Below are 14396 nucleotides of genomic sequence, written 5' to 3'. Positions count from 1 at the left end.
TTTGGTCTAAAACAGGGTATGGCATACACACTATCGCCAGACATTAGGTGAAATTTTTGGAATAAACTTTTTTTTACGCGTGTTATTATTCATTCCATAAGAAATGTTATTATTACTATTTACCCAAACCACGGAAAGAAGGAAAAATTTCCAAGTCAAAAATCGTTAAAAAGGCAATTGAATTAAGTCTTTACACGCAGTATCTACTCCTCTAAATTGATAAACAACGAGAACTAAGCAAATCAGAATCTTTTCGCGTGAAAAATCCAGCAATTAAAGCTCTATTAAGGCCGGGCAAAACGAGGAAACATGTTTCAAGAAACACTCACAGCGCGCGTATGTTTCCCCAATGTTTCCTGTAGTTTTGCCACATGGGAAGCATTGTTTAAAAGCGTCAATTTTTGTTTCCAAGAAGCAAAATTTGCTTCTGCTACACGGCAGAAACATTCCGTGTTTCCGCGCGGCATGGAAGCATGACAAAACGGGAAACAATTATGAAAACATATTTTGGAATCATGTTCCTCGTTTTGCCAGGCCTTTAAACGAAGATGGCTGCATCTACGGCTAATTCGAGAAAGGTTGTCGGAAAAAAGCACAGAAGTGCACGCGATAAGACCGAAAGGTGGTCTGGGTATTTACTTTAATTTACTTGCATATTGGCCTGGAGGAAACAGTGTACAAGTTTGTATTTTTTGCACGGGAAGATTTTGTCAAGTTTTTCCTTTCAGGAGGCATTTTTCTGTAGCTTTACTTTTTCTGTCGCATGTCTGAGTTTTGAAAATTCTTCTAAAAATTCTGGACTAAAAGTACCTTGTTCCCACATGTCTGAAGAGAAATAAAACGTGTAAATTGTCAAGCGCCCTTGAACGTATGGAAAGGGCGCTATACAAATGATTATTATTATTATTATTATTATTATTATTATTATTATTATTATTATTATTATTAAATTCGCATTTGTCATGTCGCCATCTTGTTAGTATTCAGCACGAGCAGTAGCCTTCTACTTCCACCCATACTACCTTTCGGTCTTGTCGCGTGCAATTTTGTGCTTTTTTCCGGCAACCTTTCTAGAATAAGCTGTATACCTTATTCTTACTAACTTTCGCGCGTACTTAATTTCGCGAAATTTCGAGAGCCGAATTTCGCGAGTATTATTTTTCGCGATTGCAAGAAAAATTAGAGGAAAAGTGTATTAAATTTCGCGATTTTGTCAGTGTTTCATGGATCAGTCGTCAAAGACTATGGAACCACTGGAAATACACAAAGGTCTTGCTCAATGTAACTACAAGGAGCCTGCAAACGGGAACTTTAGTGACTGTACTAAAGAGGTTTTGAACCAATTTGCAAGCTCGAAACAGTAATCAGAGGAAGGGTGCTAGTCAAAAACAAGACGGAAAGATATTTTTTAAGGTCGGATAGTTGCAGTTCCAAACATTTAAAATTTTTATTGTTTCATATAAAATATGGTATTAAATTTAACGTGTTTCAATTTCACGCAATGTATTTTTCGCGCGTACTAAATTTCGCGATTATTTTGAAATCGCGAAAATCGCGAAAATTAGTAAGAATAAGGTAATTAACAAAATCACGACTGTTATGTCTGCAGTTGTGCTGATCAGTTAGTAATATGGTCGTTGTTAGAGCAGTTTTCAATTGAGTGTCGTAAAACCAAAACCAAAATAATTACTCTGGCCAATCACAAAGGACACAGATAATCCAGTGAACCAATCAAAACTCGAAGCAAATACATGTAGCTGGCACGAAGCGCGGGAAAACGTGCGCGAGCTAGTCACGATTGGTTTTGGTTTTACTCCTGATTGGCTGAGAAAGTGGCGCGAGATTTTTAAGCCAATCACTAAGCGTGGTAATGCAAAACCAAAGCAAACGCAATTTACTTTCGACACTCAAGTGAAAACCGCTCTATCCTGTAATCACCAAAGTGTGTGGTAATTGATAAGTGAACAGTCACAAAAACGTTTGTACACTCTACTTATTTGTTCTGTATAAAAACTGAAATAAACCAGGCCAAAAACGGCAATCACTGTCGTCTTAACTACGGTTTAAGTTTACAAATGAGGCACGATTTACGTTTTCAAATTCCGTGTAAGCCCTGCTGTAAGCTGGCTTACAGGCTTACACGATTTAGTTATCACCTGTGCAAACATTGCGTGATGGAAAAAAGTCAATTTGTAGCTTCTTGCCTGAGGATAGGTTAAGGATCCGTCTGTTGCCATAGCAACCAATTTCTTCTTGCCCATTTTCCATTTCCGCCCCGCATTAAATAATCCTTTATTTGAAATCTTATTCTAGTCCCCACATCATCCGTCCTTTACCTCCCGTTTTACTCGATCTAACCGCCCCCTTTTCTGCCCCATCCTCTTCATCTTTCCCTATCACTTTAACCCCCACCCAGGATTTTAGGCTAACAGGGTTAAAGGCGTACAGGCTTACGAGGTTATACACTTACAGGCTTACAGGCTCACAGGCTTACGGGCTTACAGGCTTTCAGGCTTACGGGGTTATACAGTTACAGGCTCACAGGTTTACGGGGTTATGCACTTACAGGCTCACAGGTTTACGGGGTTATACACTTACAGGCTCACAGGTTTACGGGGTTATACAGTTACAGGCTCACAGGCTTACGGGCTTACAGGCTCACAGGCTTACGGGGTTATACAGTTACAGGCTCACAGGATTACGGGGTTATACACTTACAGGCTCACAGGTTTACGGGGTTATGCACTTACAGGCTCACAGGTTTACGGGGTTATACACTTACAGGCTCACAGGCTTACGGGGTTATACAGTTACAGGCTCACAGGCTTACGGGCTTATACAGTTACAGGCTCACAGGTTTACGGGGTTATACAGTTACAGGCTCACAGGCTTACGGGCTTATACAGTTACAGGCTCACAGGCTTACGGGCTTATACAGTTACAGGCTCACAGGCTTACGGGGTTATACAGTTACAGGCTCACAGGCTTACGGGCTTATACAGTTACAGGCTCACAGGCTTACGGGGTTATACAGTTACGGGCTCACAGGTTTACGGGGTTATACAGTTACAGGCTCACAGGCTTACGGGGTTATACAGTTACAGGCTCACAGGCTTACGGGGTTATACAGTTACAGGCTCACAGGTTTACGGGGTTATGCACTTACAGGCTCACAGGTTTACGGGGTTATGCACTTACAGGCTCACAGGCTTATGGGGTTATGCACTTACAGGCTTACAGGCTTACGGGCTTACGGGCTTACGGGCTTACGGGCTTACGGGCTTACGGGCTTACGGGCTCACAGGCTTACGGGGTTATACAGTTACAGGCTCACAGGTTTACGGGGTTATGCACTTACAGGCTCACAGGTTTACGGGGTTATGCACTTACAGGCTCACAGGCTTATGGGGTTATGCACTTACAGGCTTACAGGCTTACGGGCTTACGGGCTTACGGGCTTACGGGCTTACGGACTTACGGGCTTACGGGCTTACGGGCTTACGGGCTTACGGGCTTACGGGCTCACAGGTTTACGGGGTTATGCACTTACAGGCTCACAGGCTTACGGGGTTATACAGTTACAGGCTCACAGGTTTACGGGGTTATGCACTTACAGGCTCACAGGCTTCCGGGCTTACAGGCTCACAGGCTTATGGGGTTATGCACTTACAGGCTCACAGGTTTACGGGGTTATGCACTTACAGGCTCACAGGTTTACGGGGTTATACACTTACAGGCTCACAGGTTTACGGGGTTATACAGTTACAGGCTCACAGGCTTACGGGCTTACAGGCTCACAGGCTTATGGGGTTATGCACTTACAGGCTCACAGGTTTACGGGGTTATACACTTACAGGCTCACAGGTTTACGGGGTTATACAGTTACAGGCTCACAGGCTTACGGGCTTACAGGCTCACAGGCTTATGGGGTTATACACTTACAGGCTCACAGGTTTACGGGGTTATACAGTTACAGGCTCACAGGCTTACGGGGTTATACACTTACAGGCTCACAGGTTTACGGGGTTATACACTTACAGGCTCACAGGTTTACGGGGTTATACACTTACAGGCTCACAGGTTTACGGGGTTATACACTTACAGGCTCACAGGTTTACGGGGTTATACAGTTACAGGCTCACAGGTTTACGGGGTTATACAGTTACAGGCTCACAGGTTTACGGGGTTATGCACTTACAGGCTCACAGGTTTACGGGGTTATGCACTTACAGGCTCACAGGCTTATGGAGTTATGCACTTACAGGCTTACAGGCTTACGGGCTTACGGGCTTACGGGCTTACGGGCTTACGGGCTTACGGGCTTACGGGCTTACGGAATTACGGGCTTACGGGCTTACGGGCTCACAGGCTTACGGGGTTATACAGTTACAGGCTCACAGGTTTACGGGGTTATGCACTTACAGGCTCACAGGTTTACGGGGTTATGCACTTACAGGCTCACAGGTTTACGGGGTTATACACTTACAGGCTCACAGGCTTACGGGCTTACGGGCTCACAGGCTTATGGGGTTATACAGTTACAGGCTCACTGGTTTACGGGGTTATGCACTTACAGGCTCACAGGCTTACGGGCTTACAGGCTCACAGGCTTATGGGGTTATGCACTTACAGGCTCACAGGTTTACGGGCTTACGGGCTCACAGGCTTATGGGGTTATGCACTTATAGGCTCACAGGCTTACGGGCTTACGGGCTCACAGGCTTATGGGGTTATGCACTTACAGGCTCACAGGTTTACGGGGTTATACACTTACAGGCTCACAGGCTTACGGGCTTACGGGCTCACAGGCTTATGGGGTTATACACTTACAGGCTCACAGGCTTACGGGCTTACGGGCTCACAGGCTTATGGGGTTATACACTTACAGGCTCACAGGCTTACGGGCTCACAGGCTTATGGGGTTATACACTTACAGGCTCACAGGCTTACGGGCTCACAGGCTTATGGGGTTATACACTTACAGGCTCACAGGCTTACGGGCTCACAGGCTTATGGGGTTATACACTTACAGGCTCACAGGCTTACGGGCTCACAGGCTTATGGGGTTATACACTTACAGGCTCACAGGCTTACGGGCTTACGGGCTCACAGGCTTATGGGGTTATACAGTTACAGGCTCACAGGTTTACGGGGTTATGCACTTACAGGCTCACAGGCTTACGGGCTTACAGGCTCACAGGCTTATGGGGTTATGCACTTACAGGCTCACAGGTTTACGGGGTTATGCACTTACAGGCTCACAGGTTTACGGGGTTATACACTTACAGGCTCACAGGTTTACGGGGTTATGCACTTACAGGCTCACAGGTTTACGGGGTTATACACTTACAGGTTCACAGGTTTACGGGGTTATGCACTTACAGGCTCACAGGCTTATGGGGTTATACACTTACAGGCTCACAGGTTTACGGGGTTATGCACTTACAGGCTTACAGGCTTACGGGCTTACAGGCTCACAGGCTTATGGGGTTATGCACTTACAGGCTCACAGGTTTACGGGGTTATACACTTACAGGCTCACAGGTTTACGGGGTTATGCACTTACAGGCTCACAGGCTTACGGGGTTATGCACTTACAGGCTCACAGGCTTACGGGGTTATACACTTACAGGCTCACAGGTTTACGGGGTTAAAGGCTCACAGGCTTATGGGGTTATGCACTTACAGGCTCACAGGTTTACGGGGATATACACTTACAGGCTCACAGGTTTACAGGGTTATACAGTTACAGGCTCACAGGCTTACGGGCTTACAGGCTCACAGGCTTATGGGGTTATGCACTTACAGGCTCACAGGTTTACGGGGTTATGCACTTACAGGCTCACAGGTTTACGGGGTTATACACTTACAGGCTCACAGGTTTACGGGGTTATACAGTTACAGGCTCACAGGCTTACGGGCTTACAGGCTCACAGGCTTACGGGGTTATGCACTTACAGGCTCACAGGCTTACGGGCTTACAGGCTCACAGGTTTACGGGGTTATGCACTTACAGGCTCACAGGCTTATGGAGTTATGCACTTACCGGCTTACAGGCTTAAGGGCTTACGGGCTTACGGGCTTACGGGCTTACGGGCTTACGGGCTTACGGGCTTACGGGCTTACGGGCTTACGGGCTTACGGGCTCACAGGCTTACGGGGTTATACAGTTACAGGCTCACAGGTTTACGGGGTTATGCACTTACAGGCTCACAGGTTTACGGGGTTATACACTTACAGGCTCACAGGCTTACGGGCTTACGGGCTCACAGGCTTATGGGGTTATACAGTTACAGGCTCACAGGTTTACGGGGTTATGCACTTACAGGCTCACAGGCTTACGGGCTTACAGGCTCACAGGCTTATGGGGTTATGCACTTACAGGCTCACAGGTTTACGGGCTTACGGGCTCACAGGCTTATGGGGTTATGCACTTATAGGCTCACAGGCTTACGGGCTTACGGGCTCACAGGCTTATAGGGTTATGCACTTACAGGCTCACAGGTTTACGGGGTTATACACTTACAGGCTCACAGGCTTACGGGCTTACGGGCTCACAGGCTTATGGGGTTATACACTTACAGGCTCACAGGCTTACGGGCTTACGGGCTCACAGGCTTATGGGGTTATACAGTTACAGGCTCACAGGTTTACGGGGTTATGCACTTACAGGCTCACAGGCTTACGGGCTTACAGGCTCACAGGCTTATGGGGTTATGCACTTACAGGCCCACAGGTTTACGGGCTTACAGGCTCACAGGTTTACGGGGTTATACACTTACAGGCTCATAGGTTTACAGGGTTATGCACTTACAGGCTCACAGGTTTACGGGGTTACAGGCTCACAGGCTTATGGGGTTATGCACTTACAGGCTCACAGGCTTACGGGGTTATGCACTTACAGGCTCACAGGCTTACGGGGTTATACACTTACAGGCTCACAGGTTTACGGGGTTACAGGCTCACAGGCTTATTGGGTTATACACTTACAGGCTCACAGGCTTACGGGCTTACGGGCTCACAGGCTTATGGGGTTATACACTTACAGGCTCACAGGCTTATGGGCTCACAGGCTTATGGGGTTATACACTTACAGGCTCACAGGCTTACGGGCTCACAGGCTTATGGGGTTATACACTTACAGGCTCACAGGCTTACGGGCTCACAGGCTTATGGGGTTATACACTTACAGGCTCACAGGCTTACGGGCTCACAGGCTTATGGGGTTATACACTTACAGGCTCACAGGCTTACGGGCTTACGGGCTCACAGGCTTATGGGGTTATACAGTTACAGGCTCACAGGTTTACGGGGTTATGCACTTACAGGCTCACAGGCTTACGGGCTTACAGGCTCACAGGCTTATGGGGTTATGCACTTACAGGCTCACAGGTTTACGGGCTTACAGGCTCACAGGTTTACGGGGTTATACACTTACAGGCTCATAGGTTTACAGGGTTATGCACTTACAGGCTCACAGGTTTACGGGGTTACAGGCTCACAGGCTTATGGGGTTATGCACTTACAGGCTCACAGGCTTACGGGGTTATGCACTTACAGGCTCACAGGCTTACGGGGTTATACACTTACAGGCTCACAGGTTTACGGGGTTACAGGCTCACAGGCTTATGGGGTTATACACTTACAGGCTCACAGGCTTACGGGGTTATGCACTTACAGGCTCACAGGCTTACGGGGTTATACACTTACAGGCTCACAGGTTTACGGGGTTAAAGGCTCACAGGCTTATGGGGTTATGCACTTACAGGCTCAAAGGCTTACGGGGTTATGCACTTACAGGCTCACAGGCTTACGGGCTTACAGGCTTATGGTGTTATACACTTACAGGCTCACAGGTTTACGGGGTTATACACTTACAGGCTCACAGGTTTACGGGGTTATACACTTACAGGCTCACAGGTTTACGGGGTTATACACTTACAGGCTCACAGGTTTACGGGGTTATGCACTTACAGGCTCACAGGCTTATGGGGTTATACACTTACAGGCTCACAGGTTTACGGGGTTATGCACTTACAGGCTTACAGGCTTACGGGCTTACAGGCTCACAGGCTTATGGGGTTATGCACTTACAGGCTCACAGGTTTACGGGGTTATACACTTACAGGCTCACAGGTTTACGGGGTTATGCACTTACAGGCTCACAGGTTTACGGGGTTATACACTTACAGGCTCACAGGTTTACGGGGTTATGCACTTACAGGCTCACAGGATTACGGGGTTATACACTTACAGGCTCACAGGTTTACGGGGTTATGCACTTACAGGCTCACAGGCTTATGGGGTTATACACTTACAGGCTCACAGGTTTACGGGGTTATGCACTTACAGGCTTACAGGCTTACGGGCTTACAGGCTCACAGGCTTATGGGGTTATGCACTTACAGGCTCACAGGTTTACGGGGTTATACACTTACAGGCTCACAGGTTTACGGGGTTATGCACTTACAGGCTCACAGGCTTACGGGGTTATGCACTTACAGGCTCACAGGCTTACGGGGTTATACACTTACAGGCTCACAGGTTTACGGGGTTAAAGGCTCACAGGCTTATGGGGTTATGCACTTAGAGGCTCAAAGGCTTACGGGGTTATACACTTACAGGCTCACAGGTTTACGGGGTTACAGGCTCACAGGCTTATGGGGTTATACAGTTACAGGCTCACAGGTTTACGGGGTTATGCACTTACAGGCTTACAGGCTTACGGGCTTACAGGCTCACAGGCTTATGGGGTTATGCACTTACAGGCTCACAGGTTTACGGGGTTATACACTTACAGGCTCACAGGTTTACGGGGTTATGCACTTACAGGCTCACAGGTTTACGGGGTTATACACTTACAGGCTCACAGGTTTACGGGGTTATGCACTTACAGGCTCACAGGTTTACGGGGTTATACACTTACAGGCTCACAGGTTTACGGGGTTATGCACTTACAGGCTCACAGGCTTACGGGGTTATGCACTTACAGGCTCACAGGCTTACGGGGTTATACACTTACAGGCTCACAGGTTTACGGGGTTAAAGGCTCACAGGCTTATGGGGTTATGCACTTACAGGCTCACAGGTTTACGGGGTTATACACTTACAGGCTCACAGGTTTACGGGGTTATGCACTTACAGGCTCACAGGCTTACGGGGTTATGCACTTACAGGCTCACAGGCTTACGGGGTTATACACTTACAGGCTCACAGGTTTACGGGGTTAAAGGCTCACAGGCTTATGGGGTTATGCACTTACAGGCTCACAGGTTTACGGGGTTATACACTTACAGGCTCACAGGTTTACAGGGTTATACAGTTACAGGCTCACAGGCTTACGGGCTTACAGGCTCACAGGCTTATGGGGTTATGCACTTACAGGCTCACAGGTTTACGGGGTTATGCACTTACAGGCTCACAGGTTTACGGGGTTATACACTTACAGGCTCACAGGTTTACGGGGTTATACAGTTACAGGCTCACAGGCTTACGGGCTTACAGGCTCACAGGCTTACGGGGTTATACAGTTACAGGCTCACAGGTTTACGGGGTTATGCACTTACAGGCTCACAGGTTTACGGGGTTATGCACTTACAGGCTCACAGGCTTATGGAGTTATGCACTTACCGGCTTACAGGCTTACGGGCTTACGGGCTTACGGGCTTACGGGCTTACGGGCTTACGGGCTTACGGGCTTACGGGCTTACGGGCTTACGGGCTTACGGGCTCACAGGCTTACGGGGTTATACAGTTACAGGCTCACAGGTTTACGGGGTTATGCACTTACAGGCTCACAGGTTTACGGGGTTATACACTTACAGGCTCACAGGCTTACGGGCTTACGGGCTCACAGGCTTATGGGGTTATACAGTTACAGGCTCACAGGTTTACGGGGTTATGCACTTACAGGCTCACAGGCTTACGGGCTTACAGGCTCACAGGCTTATGGGGTTATGCACTTACAGGCTCACAGGTTTACGGGCTTACGGGCTCACAGGCTTATGGGGTTATGCACTTATAGGCTCACAGGCTTACGGGCTTACGGGCTCACAGGCTTATGGGGTTATGCACTTACAGGCTCACAGGTTTACGGGGTTATACACTTACAGGCTCACAGGCTTACGGGCTTACGGGCTCACAGGCTTATGGGGTTATACACTTACAGGCTCACAGGCTTACGGGCTTACGGGCTCACAGGCTTATGGGGTTATACACTTACAGGCTCACAGGCTTACGGGCTCACAGGCTTATGGGGTTATACACTTACAGGCTCACAGGCTTACGGGCTCACAGGCTTATGGGGTTATACACTTACAGGCTCACAGGCTTACGGGCTCACAGGCTTATGGGATTATACACTTACAGGCTCACAGGCTTACGGGCTCACAGGCTTATGGGGTTATACACTTACAGGCTCACAGGCTTACGGGCTTACGGGCTCACAGGCTTATGGGGTTATACAGTTACAGGCTCACAGGTTTACGGGGTTATGCACTTACAGGCTCACAGGCTTACGGGCTTACAGGCTCACAGGCTTATGGGGTTATGCACTTACAGGCCCACAGGTTTACGGGCTTACAGGCTCACAGGTTTACGGGGTTATACACTTACAGGCTCATAGGTTTACAGGGTTATGCACTTACAGGCTCACAGGTTTACGGGGTTACAGGCTCACAGGCTTATGGGGTTATGCACTTACAGGCTCACAGGCTTACGGGGTTATGCACTTACAGGCTCACAGGCTTACGGGGTTATACACTTACAGGCTCACAGGTTTACGGGGTTACAGGCTCACAGGCTTATGGGGTTATACACTTACAGGCTCACAGGCTTACGGGCTTACGGGCTCACAGGCTTATGGGGTTATACACTTACAGGCTCACAGGCTTATGGGCTCACAGGCTTATGGGGTTATACACTTACAGGCTCACAGGCTTACGGGCTCACAGGCTTATGGGGTTATACACTTACAGGCTCACAGGCTTACGGGCTCACAGGCTTATGGGGTTATACACTTACAGGCTCACAGGCTTACGGGCTCACAGGCTTATGGGGTTATACACTTACAGGCTCACAGGCTTACGGGCTTACGGGCTCACAGGCTTATGGGGTTATACAGTTACAGGCTCACAGGTTTACGGGGTTATGCACTTACAGGCTCACAGGCTTACGGGCTTACAGGCTCACAGGCTTATGGGGTTATGCACTTACAGGCTCACAGGTTTACGGGCTTACAGGCTCACAGGTTTACGGGGTTATACACTTACAGGCTCATAGGTTTACAGGGTTATGCACTTACAGGCTCACAGGTTTACGGGGTTACAGGCTCACAGGCTTATGGGGTTATGCACTTACAGGCTCACAGGCTTACGGGGTTATGCACTTACAGGCTCACAGGTTTACGGGGTTACAGGCTCACAGGCTTATGGGGTTATACACTTACAGGGTCACAGGCTTACGGGGTTATGCACTTACAGGCTCACAGGTTTACGGGGTTACAGGCTCACAGGCTTATGGGGTTATACACTTACAGGGTCACAGGCTTACGGGGTTATGCACTTACAGGCTCACAGGCTTACGGGGTTATACACTTACAGGCTCACAGGTTTACGGGGTTAAAGGCTCACAGGCTTATGGGGTTATGCACTTAGAGGCTCAAAGGCTTACGGGGTTATACACTTACAGGCTCACAGGTTTACGGGGTTATGCACTTACAGGCTCACAGGTTTACGGGGTTATACACTTACAGGCTCACAGGTTTACGGGGTTATGCACTTACAGGCTCACAGGCTTATGGGGTTATACACTTACAGGCTCACAGGTTTACGGGGTTATGCACTTACAGGCTTACAGGCTTACGGGCTTACAGGCTCACAGGCTTATGGGGTTATGCACTTACAGGCTCACAGGTTTACGGGGTTATACACTTACAGGCTCACAGGTTTACGGGGTTATGCACTTACAGGCTCACAGGCTTACGGGGTTATGCACTTACAGGCTCACAGGCTTACGGGGTTTTACACTTACAGGCTCACAGGTTTACGGGGTTAAAGGCTCACAGGCTTATGGGGTTATGCACTTAGAGGCTCAAAGGCTTACGGGGTTATACACTTACAGGCTCACAGGTTTACGGGGTTACAGGCTCACAGGCTTATGGGGTTATACAGTTACAGGCTCACAGGTTTACGGGGTTATGCACTTACAGGCTTACAGGCTTACGGGCTTACAGGCTCACAGGCTTATGGGGTTATGCACTTACAGGCTCACAGGTTTACGGGGTTATACACTTACAGGCTCACAGGTTTACGGGGTTATGCACTTACAGGCTCACAGGTTTACGGGGTTATACACTTACAGGCTCACAGGTTTACGGGGTTATGCACTTACAGGCTCACAGGTTTACGGGGTTATACACTTACAGGCTCACAGGTTTACGGGGTTATGCACTTACAGGCTCACAGGCTTATGGGGTTATACACTTACAGGCTCACAGGTTTACGGGGTTATGCACTTACAGGCTTACAGGCTTACGGGCTTACAGGCTCACAGGCTTATGGGGTTATGCACTTACAGGCTCACAGGTTTACGGGGTTATACACTTACAGGCTCACAGGTTTACGGGGTCATGCACTTACAGGCTCACAGGCTTACGGGGTTATGCACTTACAGGCTCACAGGCTTACGGGGTTATACACTTACAGGCTCACAGGTTTACGGGGTTAAAGGCTCACAGGCTTATGTGGTTATGCACTTACAGGCTCAAAGGCTTACGGGGTTATACACTTACAGGCTCACAGGTTTACGGGGTTACAGGCTCACAGGCTTATGGGGTTATACAGTTACAGGCTCACAGGTTTACGGGGTTATGCACTTACAGGCTCACAGGCTTACGGGCTTACAGGCTCACAGGCTTACGGGGTTATGCACTTACAGGCTCACAGGTTTACGGGGTTACAGGCTTACAGGCTTATGGGGTTATGCACTTACAGGCTCAAAGGCTTACGGGGTTATGCACTTACAGGCCCACAGGCTTACGGGCTTACAGGCTTATGGGGTTATACACTTACAGGCTCACAGGTTTACGGGGTTATACACTTACAGGCTCACAGGTTTACGGGGTTATACACTTACAGGCTCACAGGTTTACGGGGTTATACACTTACAGGCTCACAGGTTTACGGGGTTATGCACTTACAGGCTCACAGGCTTATGGGGTTATACACTTACAGGCTCACAGGTTTACGGGGTTATGCACTTACAGGCTTACAGGCTTACGGGCTTACAGGCTCACAGGCTTATGGGGTTATGCACTTACAGGCTCACAGGTTTACGGGGTTACAGGCTCACAGGCTTATGGGGTTATGCACTTACAGGCTCACAGGCTTACGGGTTTACAGGCTCACAGGTTTACGGGGTTATGCACTTACAGGCTCACAGGTTTACGGGGTTACAGGCTCACAGGCTTATGGGGTTACAGGCTCACAGGTTTACGGGGTTATGCACTTACAGGCTCACAGGCCTACGGGGTTATGCACTTACAGGCTCACAGGTTTACGGGGTTACAGGCTCACAGGCTTATGGGGTTACAGGCTCACAGGTTTACGGGGTTATGCACTTACAGGCTCACAGGCTTACGGGGTTATGCACTTACAGGCTCACAGGTTTACGGGGTTATGCACTTACAGGCTCACAGGCTTATGGGGTTATGCACTTACAGGCTCACAGGTTTACGGGGTTACAGGCTCACAGGCTTATGGGGTTATACAGTTACAGGCTCACAGGTTTACGGGGTTATGCACTTACAGGCTCACAGGCTTACGGGCTTACAGGCTCACAGGCTTACGGGGTTATGCACTTACAGGCTCACAGGTTTACGGGGTTACAGGCTCACAGGCTTATGGGGTTATGCACTTACAGGCTCACAGGCTTACGGGCTTACAGGCTTACAGGTTTACGGGGTTATGCACTTACAGGCTCACAGGTTTACGGGGTTACAGGCTCACAGGCTTATGGGGTTATGCACTTACAGGCTCACAGGTTTACGGGGTTATGCACTTACAGGCTCACAGGCTTATGGGGTTATGCACTTACAGGCTCACAGGCTTACGGGCTTACAGGCTCACAGGCCTATGGGGGTTATGCACTAACAGGCTCACAGGCTTACGGGGTTATGCACTTACAGGCTCACAGGTTTACGGGGTTATGCACTTACAGGCTCACAGGTTTACGGGGTTATGCACTTACAGGCTCACAGTCTTATGGGGTTATGCACTTACAGGCTCACAGGCTTATGGGGTTATACACTTACAGGCTCACAGGCTTATGGGGTTATACACTTACAGGCTCACAGGTTTACGGGGTTATACACTTACAGGCTTACAGGTTTACGGGGT

The sequence above is a fragment of the Oculina patagonica genome, chromosome 6 (genome assembly GCF_052425735.1).
Source record: "Oculina patagonica isolate OP01 chromosome 6, crgOcupat, whole genome shotgun sequence".
Lineage (NCBI taxonomy): Eukaryota > Metazoa > Cnidaria > Anthozoa > Scleractinia > Oculinidae > Oculina > Oculina patagonica.
This window is presented reverse-complemented; position numbering follows the sequence as displayed.